We start from the raw sequence: 19709 nt of genomic DNA, 5'->3' as shown, positions 1-19709 counted from the left end.
CAATCCCAAGCCATAAATCTTACATTGAAGTAAACACACAAGGCTTTTAGCCAAACATAATCATAGTAGAACTAATGAAACAGTAAATACAATTTGAATTCATGTATAAAAGATATAAAACGATAATACCGATTGCGATGAATAATCCTAGCTTAATCTTGATGTTGAAAGAATGGAGATTGACCCTATAACCTTCCTTGAGTTTGAAAATCGTACTAGAACTGAGAGAGAATGTAATAGTGAAGGTGTGTTTGAATAGAATGCTTAACACCCATTAAATAGGCAAGAAAGTTAGGTGAAATAGTGAACTGGGGAACAATGCGCTGCATACCTTTACAGATGCGCCTCATCCCTTTGTCGTGAGTGTGTTCCAGCTCGATTGCAACTGAAACTGTCGGCAGGCAGCAGAGATGCGCTGCATATCCCACCAGATGCGCCGCATCTGGTCTTCTAAATGCGTCTTATGGCCTTAAAACGCCGTATCTGAAACCTTCAACAAAAACACGCATACAGATGCGCCTCATCCCTTTTGGGATGCGCCGCATCTGAGTCTGGAAGTGTATTTCTGGGCTGTTTTCGCTATCGGACTTCGTTTTAAGCATCGTTTTCGACCTCAGTCTTCGTTTTAGGCTCTTGTCTTGATATTTTCACTCAATTACAACAATAATAACACTAACTAACAATAATGCTTATGAATAAATACAAAACCGAAGCTAGATATCGCGTATAAAATGTATATTTTTAGCGATATCATTATTCTATTAATAATAATAATAATATTCATATTTACTAAAAATGATATTATGATAAAATGAAATTTTTTATTAAAATAATAATAATAATGATATTTTATATTAACAATGATATTCCTATAAATAATAATTTTTGTAAAAATGGTAGTTTTAATATTAATACTTTTAATAATAATAGTGATAAAATTAAGGAAAACGATATTTTTATCTAAATCAATACCTTTCAATATTTTAATTTCATCATGATAATTATACTCATTATTTCCTAATCAATTTGTTAATAGCTTTTAGTCGTCTTTTATATCGCGTTCATAATAATAATAGTAATCATAATAATTAGGGGTTACTAATACTAGTTTTAATTATAATAATACTAATGATAATAAATATTATGATAATGTTAATGATAATACTAATAACTATTTTAATGATAATAATTATAATAATAATAATACTAATTATAACCTTAACGATAATAACGATAGTAATAATAATAAAAATAACAATAATATCTTTTATTAATAATGACAATGATAATAATAATAATAATAATAATAATAATAATAATAATAATAATAATAATAATAATAATAATAATAATAATTAGATAATAATTATAACGATGATAATAACGACGATAATAATAATCATTTTTAATAATAATACAAAAATTCGATTGACTATAACTTCTAATCCGTTCATCGAAACCATTCGATATTTAAATGAAAAGTTCTTAATTTTTTACTAGCTTTCCAATGACATGCATATCTTATACCTTATCTCAACCGCATATGTAACTAATTCAGGATTCAACATAATCTATCTAACGACAATATCAAAAATACAAGCATGCATAATCCTATATACTCGAGCACTAGTCAGGGATACACTATTAATATATAAAAGTTAAGTTATGAGTGCTCACGTATCAATATTGAGATTCAATATTGCATGAAAGGTACGTAGACGCAAAGGAGACAATAAACACTAGGTTGACGTCACGAGCATACCCCTGATCCATACCCATAACCTCCATAGCTATAACCCATAATTTCCTTAGCCCTATCCTACTCGAAATACCCGTCTTGAAATTACCCGAACAACACTCCGTCGTAGTATTTTATGTATAAGTAATAATACTACTACTAACAAAAATGATTAATAGTAATAATATTAATCTCATTAACAATAATAATATTAATAATAATTATTATTATTTTTATTTATATATATAGAGAGATCAGAGATAGATAGAAGAGGGAGTGATAAACTGGAACGAAATCGGACGAGCTTATAGACATTTTCCTCACCTAACCCCCATGCAATCGCATGGGGTTTGTGAGCTACAACCATGCGATTGCATGGTCACTCCCAACAGTTCCAATTTGTTTACAACATGGGCGGCTATCAATTTTTAATATTATATATTTTATATATTTAATTTATATAATTAATTATATATTATATTATATTTATAATCATAGTTGAATTATACTTTTTGTTTCGATGACTCGTACGTTGACACACGACCTATGTGCCGGTTCCGATTTTCCGAACGCATTTTCGTACGCTTAGAAAAACTAGCACTTTACGTTTAGTGACTCGTACCTTTGACAAAATATAGACTTAGAGTATTAGTAACTATATCACTCAAGATGTATCTTAATCATTTGGATATTTTGGTCATTTGCTTCTATAAATCAACTTCTCATTACTCATCAAAGTATATTTAATTCAAAACGTTTTTATATCTAAGTTAATATTATATTTTATAAAGTATGTATATATATATATATATATATATATATATATCATTATTTAAAATATAAATTTGTACATATTATATATATTCATCTAATAATATAATTTTTAGTTTTTCAAAACTAATTTATATTTCAAAGTCCATTTTTGTATAATTTAAACTCGTTTTAATACTAGAAATTATTATATTAAATAATGTTTTTAAATAATATGAAAACTAATTAATTCATTTGCCAAGGAACATGAGTCAATTATTGTAAGGTACGCTTTTGAAAAATAAACGGAAATCTTTACTAACTTTTGACTAACACTTGTAAATGACATTTTGTAACTCACTTTGCCAAATATTCCAAATACCGTTAAAAAGAAAAGTTTCCTAATCAAAGTGGACCTCTCAACAAAGACTCGTAATCATATCACAAGGTGTCAGATAACTCAATCATTATCTTCTAATTCCATCGATAAATATATTGAACAAATATGTTCATGTAAAGTATTAAACATTCAAATACTTTGTTAACATTTCAAGTTATAATATATATACACATATACATATATGATCATATCCGTTCATATAATGGTTCGTGAATCATTGGAATTTGGTCGAGGTTTAAATGAATGTATGAACATAGTTTAAAATTCTTGAGATTTAACTTAACAAACTTTGCTTATCGTGTCAGAAACATATAAAGATAAAGTTTAAATTTGTTCGGAAATTTTCGGGTGGTCACAATAGACAACACCATAAAATGTGTAACATAGATATTTGTTGTTATTGTGCTACAAAGTTTAATGTTACTTTGTGATTACAGTATCAAGGTATCCCATCCCACTACTACTAAACATAAAAACATCATTCCATCATATACATCAACAAGGTAAGTGCAAATTTCTTTAAGTTAATCTTTACTCAATCATTCTCAAATATGTTTTATGATATAAATTTTGTGTAACCAACAATTTACAATGTGATTTCAGTCTGCTTGACAGCAACAATCAATTCATATGTTGTAGGTAATGCATATATAACTTATCATCTCTACTACTTTTGAACCAAATAAGAACTACTAAAGTAGCTATTTACATAAGAATTTACCTTGCTTATGTATTTACTATACCTTTTACATAAGGTCAACTACAACCTACAAGATGCAGTTTCATTAATGATCCTTTTTCAGCTTATAGTGCTGAAAGTAGCTACGAATCGAGGCAGCATAGAATTGCCATTTTAGTTAACAAGAGGAAAAAATGTTGTGTTGTCAATTTTCAAGAAAATGTTCTCAGAAATAGTAACAGACCTGGAAATACACAAAGGTAGGAATCAATGTAACTGTTTATCTTTGTGAGTTTTATTAACCATTATTTAATCAAGTTTGCATACGAAATATACTTAACATATATATATGTATGTCAGTTTCTTTGCAACCAAGTGCAAGGTCTTTCTGTAATCTCAATGACAATGGAACTCCATCAAGTCCAAACTTTTGTGCAACTCCTAATAATGCAACTCAAAAGCCATTTCGTACAAACTATGAGCTGTTTGGTAATATCATAAATAGTTCTACTACTATATGGAACAAAGCAGTAAAATTTTTAACTTTGTGATTTACTATCTATTTATATCATTGTGTGTCACCCAAGGTTGGAGAATTCGGATTTCGGGGAGATCTCGTTTGGACTTTTTTAGGGAGATCTCAGCATCTCGGGGAGATCTCGGACGTTGACTTACATTGACTTTATAGTTTTTTTAATAAAAATATACATAAATATATATATATATATATATATATATATATATATATATATATATATATATATATATAAAATTATATACGTTTTTATGAGATTTTACAAAAACATCCAAGAAATGAGCGAGAAAATCTTAAAAATTACGAATTTTACAAGAAAATCTTACAAATTAGCAAGGAAATCCAAGAAATCGTGGCTTTAACTAAGTTTGACCCCGTTGACCGAGAAATCTCGGGATATGAACATCTTGTCTCGGTTGCCTTCTAAAAACGAGATATCGGGAGAGATCTCGGGGAGATCTCGGGGAGATCTCGGGAGATTTACAACACTGGTGTCACCTATACATACATGTTATTGCATAGATTGAAGGTACAAATGTTAACTTTTTACTTTTTCTTTACGTATCTCATTTAAACTATCCCGTGAATTTGCGGATCTTTAAACTAGTTTATTGTATTATTTTACAATTAGACATTTACTATAAGGTTATTTTGGAAAGTTACTTAAAATATAAGGGGATTTATAAAAATTGAAAGTGGAAATATCTCTCCCCAATAAAAAAACGTTTACGCTAACATCTCTTCTATAACTTGGCAAGCTCCTCCTTAAATGATATATTTATGTGTATATTTGTGGTTATTACCAAGGAAGTTATGTTCTTTTTTTTGCTCTTTTTCGGAACTAATGATTAAACTCTTCATATCTTTCTACTTTGAAATACAAAAATTATATACAAAATTTTTTGACAAAATCGTGTACACCAATACCTATCCTTAAAAATTTTGATCTATTAATGACCATTATAATGAGAAATAACTTGTAACGGACAATCTATAAAGCTAAACAAACACTTCTCCAACCAACGATGATATTCACACACCAAAAATTGATCCATGCACACAAACTTACTATTATACACTTAATTTATATTTTTGGATATTCAACTTCCTAGATAAACTTAAGGATATAACTATAAATTTTGTGTTATAAAGTGTGTATGGATCAATTTTTGATGTGTGAGTATCACCTTCCAACCTTAAAACACTCTCCCAACCGTTCACATCACTTTGTGTGGCACATATTGTTCTACGTGGAAAAATAAATAAATAACTTTTTTTAGTAAGACACGGAATTTATTTTTTAATTTTTTTACTAGTCTTTTTTTTTGTTAGTCCGTAAGCTTTTACTCTAACTTGGACCGAAGCTAAATCGACCAAGTCAAATCATATATGAATAGTCATGTTTTCAATTTTTATTTTAGTAAGCTTTGGGCATCACTCAAGTTCTAATATTATATGATTTCGTTCTGTTTAGGGATGACAAAAAGACCCGCATTCGACGTGTAAACTCAAAACCCGACACTTAAAGTCTGAGTTTCGGGTCAGGGTATTCAGGTCTAGGGCTGGGTATGAGGATGATTTTAAATATTTTAACGGGTTCGGGTATGGGATGGGTTTAGATATAAGCCCGCATACCCGACCCATATATCTGACTCGACGGAGATTTCAGTGTTAATTATAAGCCATTTTCTGGTATTATACAATTGTTCGATAATATATAGTCATTTAGATTTAGTACTCGTCTTAATAGCATTATCGAAATAAAAGTAGAAATAAGTGAATGGTGGATGAGAACAACTAATAAAAGAGGATATTCGATACCTGCAGAAAAACCCGTTAACCAAAAATTAATAATTAAACGGGGATCTTCATTTACCCGTAGGTAAATCCGATAAATCGACAATTTAGTAAGTAAACGAGGACATGACGTGTATGGATACATGTTTGAAATATAGTTTCTTAATCGGGTTGGTATAAAATTACTGAGATCCGATTCAAACCCGGCGCGACCAAGTTAAACCCCCCTACGGTGACTCGGTGAGTATATTTTGATACACCGATTTAAATATGTTTTAATTTTTCACTCAATTTGCGGATGACACAATCCTTTTGGCTCATCCTTCGTTACAAGAATTAAATCGCATAAAGGAGGTCCTTCTTCTTTTTTCTCATGTTTCGGGTCTTAAGATTAATCAAGCAAAGTCTTTGATTTATGGCATTCATGTTTCAAGAAGCGACTTAAGAACCTATGCCAATCTTTTTGGTTGTGAAGTAGGATCCTTCCCTTTAATGTATTTGGGTATTCCTATCGGGTTTGCTAATAGAAGAATTTCCATGTGGGATCCCATTCTTTTGAAAGTCAAACGTAAGCTTGCCGGTTGGAAAGGTAGGTGTCTATCTTTTGGAGGGCATCTCGTTATGGTTAAGGCGGTCTTTTCTTCGTTACCTCTTCATTACATGGCCCTTTTTAAAGCTCCCAAGGCGGTTATTTATAAAATTGAAAGATTTCGTAGAAACTTTCTTTGGGGAGGTGATTGTTTAAAATTAAAGTCGGGGTTGGTAAAGTGGCAAGTTGTGTGTACTCCGGTTGATGTAGGCGGATTAGGTATTACTCCTTTATTTACAAAAAATGTTGCCCTTATTGAAAAATGGTGGTCAAAGCTTTACGAGAACTAAATTCACATTTGGCAAGCTTTGGTGAAAGGACCCGTCCTAATCCATCTGGACGAAGTCTTCAACAGTTGGTCCCATTGGAGGTTCTGACCTCTATATGCCATGAACGACTCCATGTAATATGAGCAAATGCACAGCGGAAGATTTCTTTCGTACCTGAGAATAAACATGCTTTCAAGTGTCAACCAAAAGGTTGGTGAGTTCATTAGTTTAACATAAATAATCATTTCATAATTTTTAATAGACCACAAGATTTCATATATCCCTTTCTCATAAACATACGTCGCATGCATAGAGACAAAAATATCATTCATATGGATTGAACACCTGGTAACCGACATTCACAATATGTATATTAGAATATCCCCATCATTCCGGGATCCTCCTTCGGACATGATATAAATTTCAAAGTACTAAAGCATCCGGTACTTTGGATGGGGCTTGTTGGGCCCGATAGATCTATCTTTAGAGTTCGCGTCAATTAGGGTGTCTGTTCCCTAATTCTTAGATTACCAGACTTAATAAAAAGGGCATATTCGATTTTGATAATTCAACCATAGAATGTAGTTTCACGTACTTGTGTCTATTTCGTAAAACATTTATAAAAGCAGCGCATGTATTCTCAGTCCCAAAAATATATATTGCAAAAGCATTTAAAAGGGAGTAATGAAACTCACGCATATAAATATTGTAAAACAGTTAATAAAGCATTTGCATGTATTCTCAGCCCAAAATGTATATAAAAAGGGAATAATGAAACACACCTAATGTATTTTGTAGTAAAAATACATATGACGAAACTGAACAATGTAGGGGTGACCTCGGATTCACGAACCTATATCATGTATATATATTAACATCTATACTCGTAGTCGAACAATTTCATATATTATAACTTTATATATTATTTATTTAGTTTGCATATATATTTGAAATTGATTATTATTTATATAATTTTATATAACTATTATTTATCTTTAATAATAATAGAATTGTATATTAAGGTTTATATATGATACAAATATATATTCATATTTTAATTGATATCTTTTATATATAGCTTAATTTTTATCTTTTTAATAATAAAAATATAGTGTTATATATTTTTATAAAAATCTATTTGTAGTAGTTTTGATAATGATAAAAATGATAGTAATAATATTGATAGTAATAATAGTAATAATAATGATAATGTTAACTTTTGAAAATAAAAATTTTAATAAGGATAATAACTTTACTACTAATGATAATTTACTAAAAATGATATTTTTACTAATAAAGATAACCATGGTAATAATAATAATAATAATGATAACTTTAACAATAATACTTATGTTGATGATAAAAATAATAATAATAGTATTAATAAAAATAATGAAATAATAAAAAATGGTTACTACCTTAAAAGCTCCAAAAAAATATCAAACCGCCCAAGCCGGGACTCGAACCCGAGACCTCTCGTTAATAGACACAAAACCCCTAACCATTGAGCTGCCATGTTACTTCTGTTTTAATAAGGAACTTAAATTCTTTTAATCTATATATGTGACTGCCTTATAACCCAATTACAACATCGTTATCTCCTCATTATCTGTATCATTCATCCTACATAATCATCATCATCAAAGTTCAGTTGGGTTTCGGTCCAACTAATTAGTCCAAGAAAATAGATAGCTCGGCCCAAGAACTCTCGGTCTAGTTGAATAAGTATACGGCCCAACACTCCAACTGAATTATCTCGGCCCAATAAACAATTACGCCCCAACAGAAATACTGAAACATACCGACCCTTCTACAATTAATTCAAACCCGTTAAAGTAGGTGAAAAGGGTTCGGTTAAATAAAGGGACATAATAGAGTTAATCCACTTGTAGCAGCCATATACGACTCCCATTATTTTAATAGCCACAGCCATCATCATCGATATACAGTTGTTCATCATCATTTTCGCTGTATATCATCACTTGTCATTGTAGCAGGAACACAGAAAGGGAAACAAAGGAGCAGCAGCGAGAAGAAAAAAAATGATGTTGCTTGATAGTTTAAACAGACGCATACATTAAAACAGGAAAGAATAAATGGCGGTTTAGAGAAATTTTCGAACAGAACAGTACCAGGTTTAAAAGGTGGTTGATTCTTGGATGTTTCCCGATAATTAGCTGTAAACGGAAACAGGTTCACAAGTAACATAGGGTTCATATTAATGGTGATCCAGTCGGTTTACAGTTAGAAGTCGAAGGATTTTTGAGTGAGTGGGTTTTCGATGGTTCATGTTATGATTGTGAACGGGAGTAGTAGCAGAAAGAGAGTTTAAATGTTTGGTGATATTGGGGCTGTACAGGTAGTAATAACACAAGCAAGGGTCTCGATCATTGCCTTGTTGGGTCAAATAAATACAATAATAAATAAGATAAACGAGTAGTAACAGTTGAGTTTATAGGGAGGGGTATTGGATTGTGGTGTTGATCATGGATGATGGTTGAGGTTTGTGGGTTTCGTGATAGTTTGCAAGGGTGAACAGAAAAGTAACAGAAAAATAACGTAGAAGAGTGTTGGTTTGGTGAAGAAGTTGATGGAGGGTTGTGGTGGAAGCTCACGGTGGTTTCAATGATGGTTGGTGATCGGTGGCGAGGATTCTCGATGTCTGATTGTTGAAGATGAAGGTGGTATGGTTGATCTTGAATGTGTGGATATGTATATATATCTATATGTATATAATCAATACATCTATATATGGTTACGTATATATATATATATATATATATATATATATATATATATATATATATATATATATATATATATATATATATATATATATATATATATATATATATGTATAAAGAGTTTCTTTTAGATAGATAAGAGAAGAAGGAATTGTTGATGTTTGACAATCATAAAAAGAAGTTAAAAGCATAAAAACAAAATGTGGATGTCGATATATAGAAAAGAAATAAAGGAACGCAAGTGGGGTGGTGGGTTTGATTGTTGTCACATGTATATGTATATCTAATGTATATATAAAAAAAATGTGATATCATGAAATAACTAAAGATGTATAGATTCGGTGATGATAACATACAAACACATACACTAACTCAATAATGATAATTATCAAACACATATAAATCTTGATTTCAATCTTTTGAATATTATTAATAATATTTAAATCCATTGCTTCTATACTTGCAAGAAAGGTGTCAGCGTATAGACATAGTAATATTGTAAATAATTTAATAATAATAATAAAATAATAATACCAATCTACTCACTGAAAGAAATGGAACGTGAAGAAACAGTATTCGAAGTAGTGGAGCTTACCTTTACAACTCACATTCAACATTGTTGTCTCAATATCACGAATAGACAGGAAACGTAATCAGATAAAGATATGTAACAACCTACAACTCATTATTTATTTATTTTATTTTTTAATAATCAGTAAATATAGATATAGATATAGATATATTAATAATAATAATACAACAAATTAATATATAACACATATCTATTAACAATTAATTGTTAGTGAATCGTCGGAAATAGACAAAGGTCAAATGACTTCATGAATATAATTCTCAACTATTGAGATTCAATTAAATAGACTTTGCTTATCGTGTCGAAACCATATAAGATTCAAGTTTAAATTTGATCGGAAATTCTCGGGTCATCACAGTACCTACCCGTTAAAGAAATTTCGCCCCGAAATTTGAGTGAGGTCGTCATAGCAAACAATAAGAATGTTTTCATGATCAATATGAGTTGATAACTTGACTTTTATCATCGTTGAGTAATATGGATAAAAATAATTCGATTATTTGAAGAGTACGAATGAAACTATCATGAGAGAGGTCCCAACGGGCATCGTCCACCTTCGCCCAAAAAAACTTGCCCAAATTTTTAGCCGTTAAAAAAAATATATATATAAAAATTTCCAACGGCTATCCCAACGGTCACTTTTACACTATAAAAAAACCAACCATATACTTCTTTTTATACACTCAAACATATATTTCTTTTATATTTCCACTTTTCTCAAAATCAAAATCAAACACTCCCAAATTGCAAAAATGTTAACACTTCCCCCAATGATTGTTTCATTCAATGTTCATTACGGAGGTGATTTCCGTAATAAAAATGAAGGAATATAAGTGGGGCGACAGTATTTCGTTTGAAGATATCAACATTCGTGATGTTGGTTTACAAGACTTGCTATCCTTTCTGAAGGAAAAAGTTCCGTGTGAATTCACGTCTGTGTTCTTTTATAAAGACGATTATGATGCGGATTGTAGGGCAAGTTTTCTGTGTACCGATGATCAATGGTACTTTATAAAAGATACCATTGAAGATCGCGGTAAACGCATTTCTTTGTATGCGGCTCTTGAAGATGAAGAGACGTTGGGTTATCGTTACCTCGATGAATCAGCTGAAGCAGCAGTTGAGTCATCAAGAGAAATACCAATGTCTACAGAGTACCTCACGGATGGTGAAATGACTGGTGAACGCTACTTTGCAGATGACAATTGACGACGACGAGTAGTTTGATTGAAATCTTTTAATTTTTAATTGTCGTGATGTTTTAATTTTTAATTATTGTAATTTCAGTGTTGTTGTCGAGTTTTATATCTTCCTTTATGTTTCGGAGCTCTTCGTCTTTTTAATCTCCTCTCGATCTCTAGTAAAACAAGTAATGGTCTAGAATTTGTAAGTATGGAGTTTCGAATGAATTTAATGTTATAATCAAGAAAGAACATAATAGCACGATTTGATTCGTCAAATTACCAGAATCATTGAGAATAGAGCTATCAAGAATATACTTTCTTGATATGTTCAGAAGTTAATTAGAATGAAAGAGTTATGTAACATGACACATGATGGTGGTATGATCTACTGTGAACCATCATGTCCCATTAGAATTCAGCATGACTTACTATAATATAATCACGTTGATCAAGTGTCATTATATTATACTAACTCATGCATCAGTTCCCAACATTACTTCAATAACATTCATATTTTAAGCTCGAAAGTTTACAGAATATAGAAACTAACAGTTTCTATATGATGTAACACTGATAGTACGAAGAGATTAATGATTTCAGACAAGAGTAGTTATAAAAATATCTTCAGAAATATGGAGGATATTTATAATGAAAGATACGATAATATCTCGGAATATCTAAGATCAGCGGATGATAGAAACTATTGTCTGCAAGGGTTTAGAGTAAGGAGCAAGATATTCACTAAAGACTTTAGCAGACATTGAATCATTTGGATTCTTTGAAGTCAAATTTATTCTTTGTGATTTGTCCACGACTTTCTTCATAGTTTCGCATAATCTGCTTTTCGGTACTAAATTTTCTCTTGAATGTTTCCAATATAATGATACACAGGAAGCACGAAGAGGTATATAATTTCGGACAAGAATATTTATGAAAACATCCTCAGAAATATCGAAGATATTGATGATGATATTTTGGAATTTCTAGGTTCGATGGTTGATGGAGAAAGATTTTCCGCAATATTTTAACATGTCTTCGGAGCAAGATATTCTCTAAAGATTTCAACGGATCCATAATTACCTGAATCCTTTGAATATAGGGTATGATCCTTGTATTTGTCCTTGGTCTCCTTCGTGGTTAGCTCAATCCGTTTTCCAGTTCCAACTTTTCTGAGCTTTTCCAACATACTATTCTTTATCATCAAACTTCCGATGATTAAGGGCGTTTATAGTTGTCTATGGTTTCTGCTGCTTCATTCAGCTTTTTCAACATTCAGAGTATTGATTTGTGACTGAGTGCTTTTCAGAATTTCAGAATGAAAGATCATAATTCTAAGAGATAAATGTTATACATATAACTGTTGATGTAGATATGCTGTGAGTTTTCAAAGTACTGATTGCTAATTCCCGGTAATTGGTATGGCAGTTCTCGTTACAAGATGCGGATGATTATATGATAGGGTTTCAATGAATAAATATAGTGATTTATCAGAGAGAGATTTAAGCAAAGAAGCAACGAGGTTACTGGTACGTCTGCTGGTAATATGGCGGAATATAAAAGAATTCTCCGGTATCAAAAGGGTAATTGTATATATCAGGATTATAGTAAGGCTACTTCGAATGAAAAGTCGAAGTTGACTTGTTGGAGCTGTGACAAAATTTGCTACTTTGAAAGGGATTGCCAAATTATTTTGGGTAATAATAACACTAAAGAAATTAGCGCAACTACGTGTTAGACGTTTACTCAAGTTCCGAATGTTTTCAAGTGCATAACTATATGCATAAATCTTTTCTTCCGTAGATGGAGTGCGGTTGATTCATCCTCCCGATTGAGGTGTTTTCAAGAATCATGAAAGGTTTGAACGCTGATTGTAATCGTCAAGATACAAATGAAGTTTAAGATGAAATCAAGTGGCAAACTTGAAGAATTATTTAGTTTCATATGTTATAATCAATATGTTAATTCATTTTAATTGTCCAATGTTATTAGTTCACAGTTGATAGTCCATAGTTAGCAATTCAATAATTTATATATAGTTTAATATATAATATTCGAATTAATTAATACTTATCGTGACCCGTGTACATGTCTCAGACTCTATCACAACTCAAATTATATATATTATTGTAGAATCAACCTCAACCCTGTATAGAGAACTCGTTTATTACTGCATATAGAGTGTCTATGGTTATTCCAAATAATATATATAAATGCGTCGATATGATATGTCAAAACTTTGTATACGTGTCCCGTTATTTAAAGTGCATAAAATAAATAATAGAAATTAAATAACGATAAATAAAGTGCGTAAAGTAAATAACAGAAATTAAATGACGATAAATAAAATTGCGAGAATTAAAATTGCGATAAATAATTGTTATAAGGGATTAACAGTTAGCTAAGAACAGTTAGCTAGGATTTTGTTAGCGTGGATTCTTAACAAAATTTCTCATAGTTAATTTGTTTGTTTCTAACAAATTTTATTATGTCAAATGTTTTCTTCATTATGCCACTTGTTGGATTCTGGTAAGTCAAAATCCAAATATGAAATTGAATTTGAATGAAAATAGTTATTCTTTGGTGAACGGATACGTATATCGGTGGTTGTAAATAGGATAGTAAATGATCATTGAATCAAATTCGAAGTATGTACAGTGTAACTTATTAATGTGAAATCTAAATATTCCTTGGGTATTACCTACCCGTTAAAAATATTTTCATCATTAACAGTTTTGTACGAAAGAATTTTTAATTACAATCTTTATGAAAAGATATATAGATATATATTTCCTTCAGATGTAATCATGGATTTAATGAGTCAATATGATATTAAAATCATTTGATTTACCATTAGAACAAGAATATATAATCTCTAAAACAATAGAGATTACATAATCGCCATGTCGAACGAAGATAAAATAGATAGAACGATACATAGTACGATGTTTATACTCGAGGTACAGAATGAGATGTTGAGACATGAATTGTTAATGGTACTAGTGCTGTTATTGATGGTATTGTTGGTGCCGGTGATGTTGCCGAAGCTGGTACATTTTGCACCATATTCTCCGAATTGATTATTCGAGCGCGAAGTTCGTTGACTTATTACTCCAGGATGATTGTCGGTCGGAACGAGCGGATGAATAAGGTTCAGAATGGTGGATAGAATATAATCTTGTCGAGTTACCCTGAAAATGAGACTGAAAATGGTGTCTCGAACAGGTTCGCCGGTAAACGCTTCAGGTTCATTGTCAAGAGGTGAATTCGGTTGGTGGAAGGGATTGCCTTCTGCGCGTTTCCATTAATTAAGTCAACTACGAACCCATCAGATGAATTGATAATGGCTGATTGGTTGATTCATGCCGATGACGCTGTTTTCGGAGCTTAGGTGAACATCTATGTCGGAATAGCTGTCGGAATAACTATCGGAATAGTTATCGGAATCTGAGGGACTCGAACTGGTTGAGGGATTCATCTCGTACGATCAGATGAAGGATTTTCGATAAGAAAAAGAATAGGATGTAGATTAGTACCCTGCAATATATAATTTTACATATGCATATTTAATACTAAAATCCCATAAATTACGGAGGAATCTACGGAAGCTGTCAAACAAAGTCTACAGTAACAGCTACGCTAAGATGTGAATTTTGTCTATACACTATTCATGCAATCAATGCAGTAAGATGTGTCTAGACTAAGAGTGATAAGCATGTAATTTCCTAAGGATGAATAGCAGATAATTTCAGACGAAAATGATAAGCAAAACTTTTGACATGCAGACACGGTCGAAGTCCAGACTCACTAATGCATCCTAACGACTATCAGTTAGACATACTAATGCAAGACCTGGTTCGCTAAGACCACCGCTCTAATACCAACTGAAAGGACCCGTCCTAATCCATCTGGACGAAGTCTTCAACAGTTGGTCCCATTGCGAGGTTCTGGCCTCTATATGCCATGAACGACTCCATGTAATATGAGCAAATGCACAGCGGAAGATTTCTTTCGTACCTGAGAATAAACATGCTTTCAAGTGTCAACCAAAAGGTTGGTGAGTTCATTAGTTTAACATAAATAATCATTTCATAATTTTTAATAGACCACATGATTTCATATATCCCTTTCTCATAAACATACGTCCCATGCATAGAGACAAAAATATCATTCATATGGATTGAACACCTGGTAACCGACATTCACAATATGTATATTAGAATATCCCCATCATTCCGGGATCCTCCTTCGGACATGATATAAATTTCGAAGTACTAAAGCATCCGGTACTTTGGATGGGGCTTGTTGGGCCCGATAGATCTATCTTTAGAGTTCGCGTCAATTAGGGTGTCTGTTCCCTAATTCTTAGATTACCAGACTTAATAAAAAGGGCATATTCGATTTCGATAATTCAACCATAGAATGTAGTTTCACGTACTTGTGTCTATTTCGTAAAACATTTATAAAAGCAGCGCATGTATTCTCAGTCCCAAAAATATATATTGCAAAAGCATTTAAAAGGGAGTAATGAAACTCACGCATATAAATATTGTAAAACAGTTAATAAAGCATTTGCATGTATTCTCAGCCCAAAATGTATATAAAAAGTGAATAATGAAACTCACCTAATGTATTTTGTAGTAAAAATACATATGACGAAACTGAACAATGTAGGGGTGACCTCGGATTCACGAACCTATATCATGTATATATATTAACATCTATACTCGTAGTCGAACAATTTCATATATTATAACTTTATATATTATTTATTTAGTTTGCATATATATTTGAAAATGATTATTATTTATATAATTTTATATAACTATTATTTATCTTTAATAATAATAGAATTGTATATTAAGGTTTATATATGATACAAATATATATTCATATTTTAATTGATATCTTTTATATATAGCTTAATTTTTATCTTTTTAATAATAAAAATATAGTGTTATATATTTTTATAAAAATCTATTTGTAGTAGTTTTGATAATGATACAAATGATAGTAATAATATTGATAGTAATAATAGTAATAATAATGATAATGTTAACTTTTGAAAATAAAAATTTTAATAAGGATAATAACTTTACTACTAATACTAAAAATGATATTTTTACTAATAAAGATAACCATGGTAATAATAATAATAATAATGATAACTTTAACAATAATAATTATGTTGATGATAAAAATAATAATAATAGTATTAATAAAAATAATGAAATAATAATAAATAAATAAAAAATGGTTACTACCTTAAAAGCTCCAAAAAAAATATCAAACCGCCCAAGCCGGGACTCGAACCCGAGACCTCTCGTTAATAGACACAACACCCCTAACCATTGAGCTGCCATGTTACTTCTGTTTTAATAAGGAACTTAAATTCTTTTAATCTATATATGTGACTGCCTTATAACCCAATTACAACATCGTTATCTCCTCATTATCTGTATCATTCATCCTACATAATCATCATCATCAAAGTTCAGTTGGGTTTCGGTCCAACTAATTAGTCCAAGAAAATAGATAGCTCGGCCCAAGAACTCTCGGTCTAGTTGAATAAGTATACGGCCCAACACTCCAACTGAATTATCTCGGCCCAATAAACAATTACGGCCCAACAGAAATAAACATACCGAACCTTCTACAATTAATTCAAACCCGTTAAAGTAGGTGAAAAGGGTTCGGTTAAATAAAGGGACGTAATAGAGTTAATCCACTTGTAGCAGCCATATACGACTCCCATTATTTTAATAGCCACAACCATCATCATCGATATACAGTTGTTCATCATCATTTTCGCTGTATATCATCACTTGTCATTGTAGCAGGAACACAGAAAGGGAAACAAAGGAGCAGCAGCGAGAAGAAAAAAAATGATGTTGCTTGATAGTTTAAACAGACGCATACATTAAAACAGGAAAGAATAAATGGCGGTTTAGAGAAATTTTCGAATAGAACAGTACCAGGTTTAAAAGGTGGTTGATTCTTGGGTGTTTCACGATAATTAGTTGTAAACGGAAACAGGTTCACAAGTAACATAGGGTTCATATTGATGGTGATCCAGTCGCTTTACAGTTAGAAGTCGAAGGATTTTCGAGTGAGTGGGTTTTCGATGGTTCATGTTATGATTGTCAACGGGAGTAGTAGCAGAAAGAGAGTTTAAATGTTTGGTGATATTGGGGCTGTACAGGTAGTAATAACACAAGCAAGGGTCTCGATCATTGCCTTGTTGGGTCAAATAATACAATAATAAATAAGATAAACGAGTAGTAACAGTTGAGTTTATAGGGAGGGGTATTGGATTGTGGTGTTGATCATGGATGATGGTTGAGGTTTGTGGGTTTCGTGATAGTTTGCAAGGGTGAACAGAAAAGTAACAGAAAAATAACGTAGAAGAGTGTTGGTTTGGTGAAGAAGTTGATGGAGGGTTGTGGTGGAAGCTCACGGTGGTTTCAATGATGGTTGGTGATCGGTGGCGAGGATTCTCGGTGTCCGATTGTTGAAGATGAAGGTGGTATGGTTGATCTTGAATGTGTGGATATGTATATATATCTATATGTATATAATCTATACATCTATATATGGTTACGTATATATATATATATATATATATATATGTATAAAGAGTTTCTTTTAGATAGATAAGAGAAGAAGGAATTGTTGATGTTTGACAATCATAAAAAGAAGTTAAAAGCATAAAAACAAAATGTGGATGTCGATACATAGAAAAGAAATAAAGGAACGCAAGTGGGGTGGTAGGTTTGATTGTTGTCACATGTATATGTATATCTAATGTATATATAAAAAAAATGTGATATCATGAAATAACTAAAGATGTATAGATTCGGTGATGATAACATACAAACACATACACTAACTCAATAATGATAATTATCAAACACATATAAATCTTGATTTCAATCTTTTGAATATTATTAATAATATTTAAATCCATTGCTTCTATACTTGCAAGAAAGGTGTCAGCATATAGACATAGTAATATTGTAAATAATTTAATAATAATATTAAAATAATAATACCAATCTACTCACTGAAAGAAATGGAATGTGAAGAAACAGTATTCGAAGTAGTGGAGCTTACCTTTACAACTCACATTCAACATTGTTGTCTCAATATCACGAATAGACAGGAAACGTAATCAGATAAAGATATGTAACAACCTACAACTCATTATTTATTTTATTTTTTTTTATTTTTTTATTTTTTTTTAATAATCAGTAAATATAGATATAGATATATTAATAATAATAATACAACAAATTAATATATAACACATATCTATTAACAATTAATTGTTCGTGAATCGTCGGAAATAGACAAAGGTCAAATGACTTCATGAATATAATTCTCAACTATTGAGATTCAATTAAATAGACTTTGCTTATCGTGTCGAAACCATATAAGATTCAAGTTTAAATTTGATCGAAAATTCTCGGGTCATCACATTTGGTTCATACTTCTTTTGGCAAATCGTTCTCTGGTAAATTAATTTACAATTCTTCCTCAATCTCAAGTTCTAAATTATCTCCTATTTGGAAAGAATTGTTAAAAATTTACAATGATGAGGCATATATTAATGTTGTGGGAAAAAAATTCTTGGACTTGGAAATTAAGGGATGGCTCTTTAATATCCTTTTGGCATGATCATTGGGTCGGTAATTATTCGCTTCGGGTTCAATTTCCCAATCTTTTCAGAATTTGTTCATGCCAGTCAGGTTCTGTTGCTGCTTTTCGTGGGCCTGGTGGGCCTGGTAACAGCAGTTCAGCCCAAAACTGCTGGAATTTACAGCTTTATGGCCCGTTGACCGAGTTTGACTGGTTGACCACGGTTGACCTGCAGTCTGTTTTGTGCAATTTCAATCTTATCAATGGTGAGGACCTTGTTGTTTGGTCCCCTGATGTTAATGGTCAATACTCTGTATCCGAAGCAATGAGATTGTTAGCGGTTTCTTCTAATTCTCATGTTACAAAATGGAGACAGTTAATATGGAATAATAGGGGCCCTTCAAAAATTGCAATTTTCCATTGGCTTGCTTGTAAACGAAGCATTCCGGTAAGAGATGTTCTTATTCGAAGACACATTCTTCCTTCTAATCAGTCGGCACTTTGTGTTTGGTGTGAAGAGGCTACCGAATCAATTGAACATCTTTTAATTCATTGTCCGTGGTCTTTTAAAATTTGGACCGCCCTTTTTAAATGGTGGAGTATTAGGTGGGTTATTCCGGGTTCGATCTTGCAGTTCTCGGCCGATTGGTACTACGGGATGGGCATTGGTGATAGAAAGTTTTGGAGGCTCATCGGGCCGGCTACTATTTGGGCAATTTGGTTTGCAAGAAATGATTTCATCTTTAATGGCAATTACACTTGTTGGTCTTCTATTGTTCGTCAAATTAAAATCAAAG

The sequence above is a fragment of the Rutidosis leptorrhynchoides genome, chromosome 11, assembly GCF_046630445.1.
Source record: "Rutidosis leptorrhynchoides isolate AG116_Rl617_1_P2 chromosome 11, CSIRO_AGI_Rlap_v1, whole genome shotgun sequence".
NCBI classification, from domain to species: domain Eukaryota; kingdom Viridiplantae; phylum Streptophyta; class Magnoliopsida; order Asterales; family Asteraceae; genus Rutidosis; species Rutidosis leptorrhynchoides.
This window is presented reverse-complemented; position numbering follows the sequence as displayed.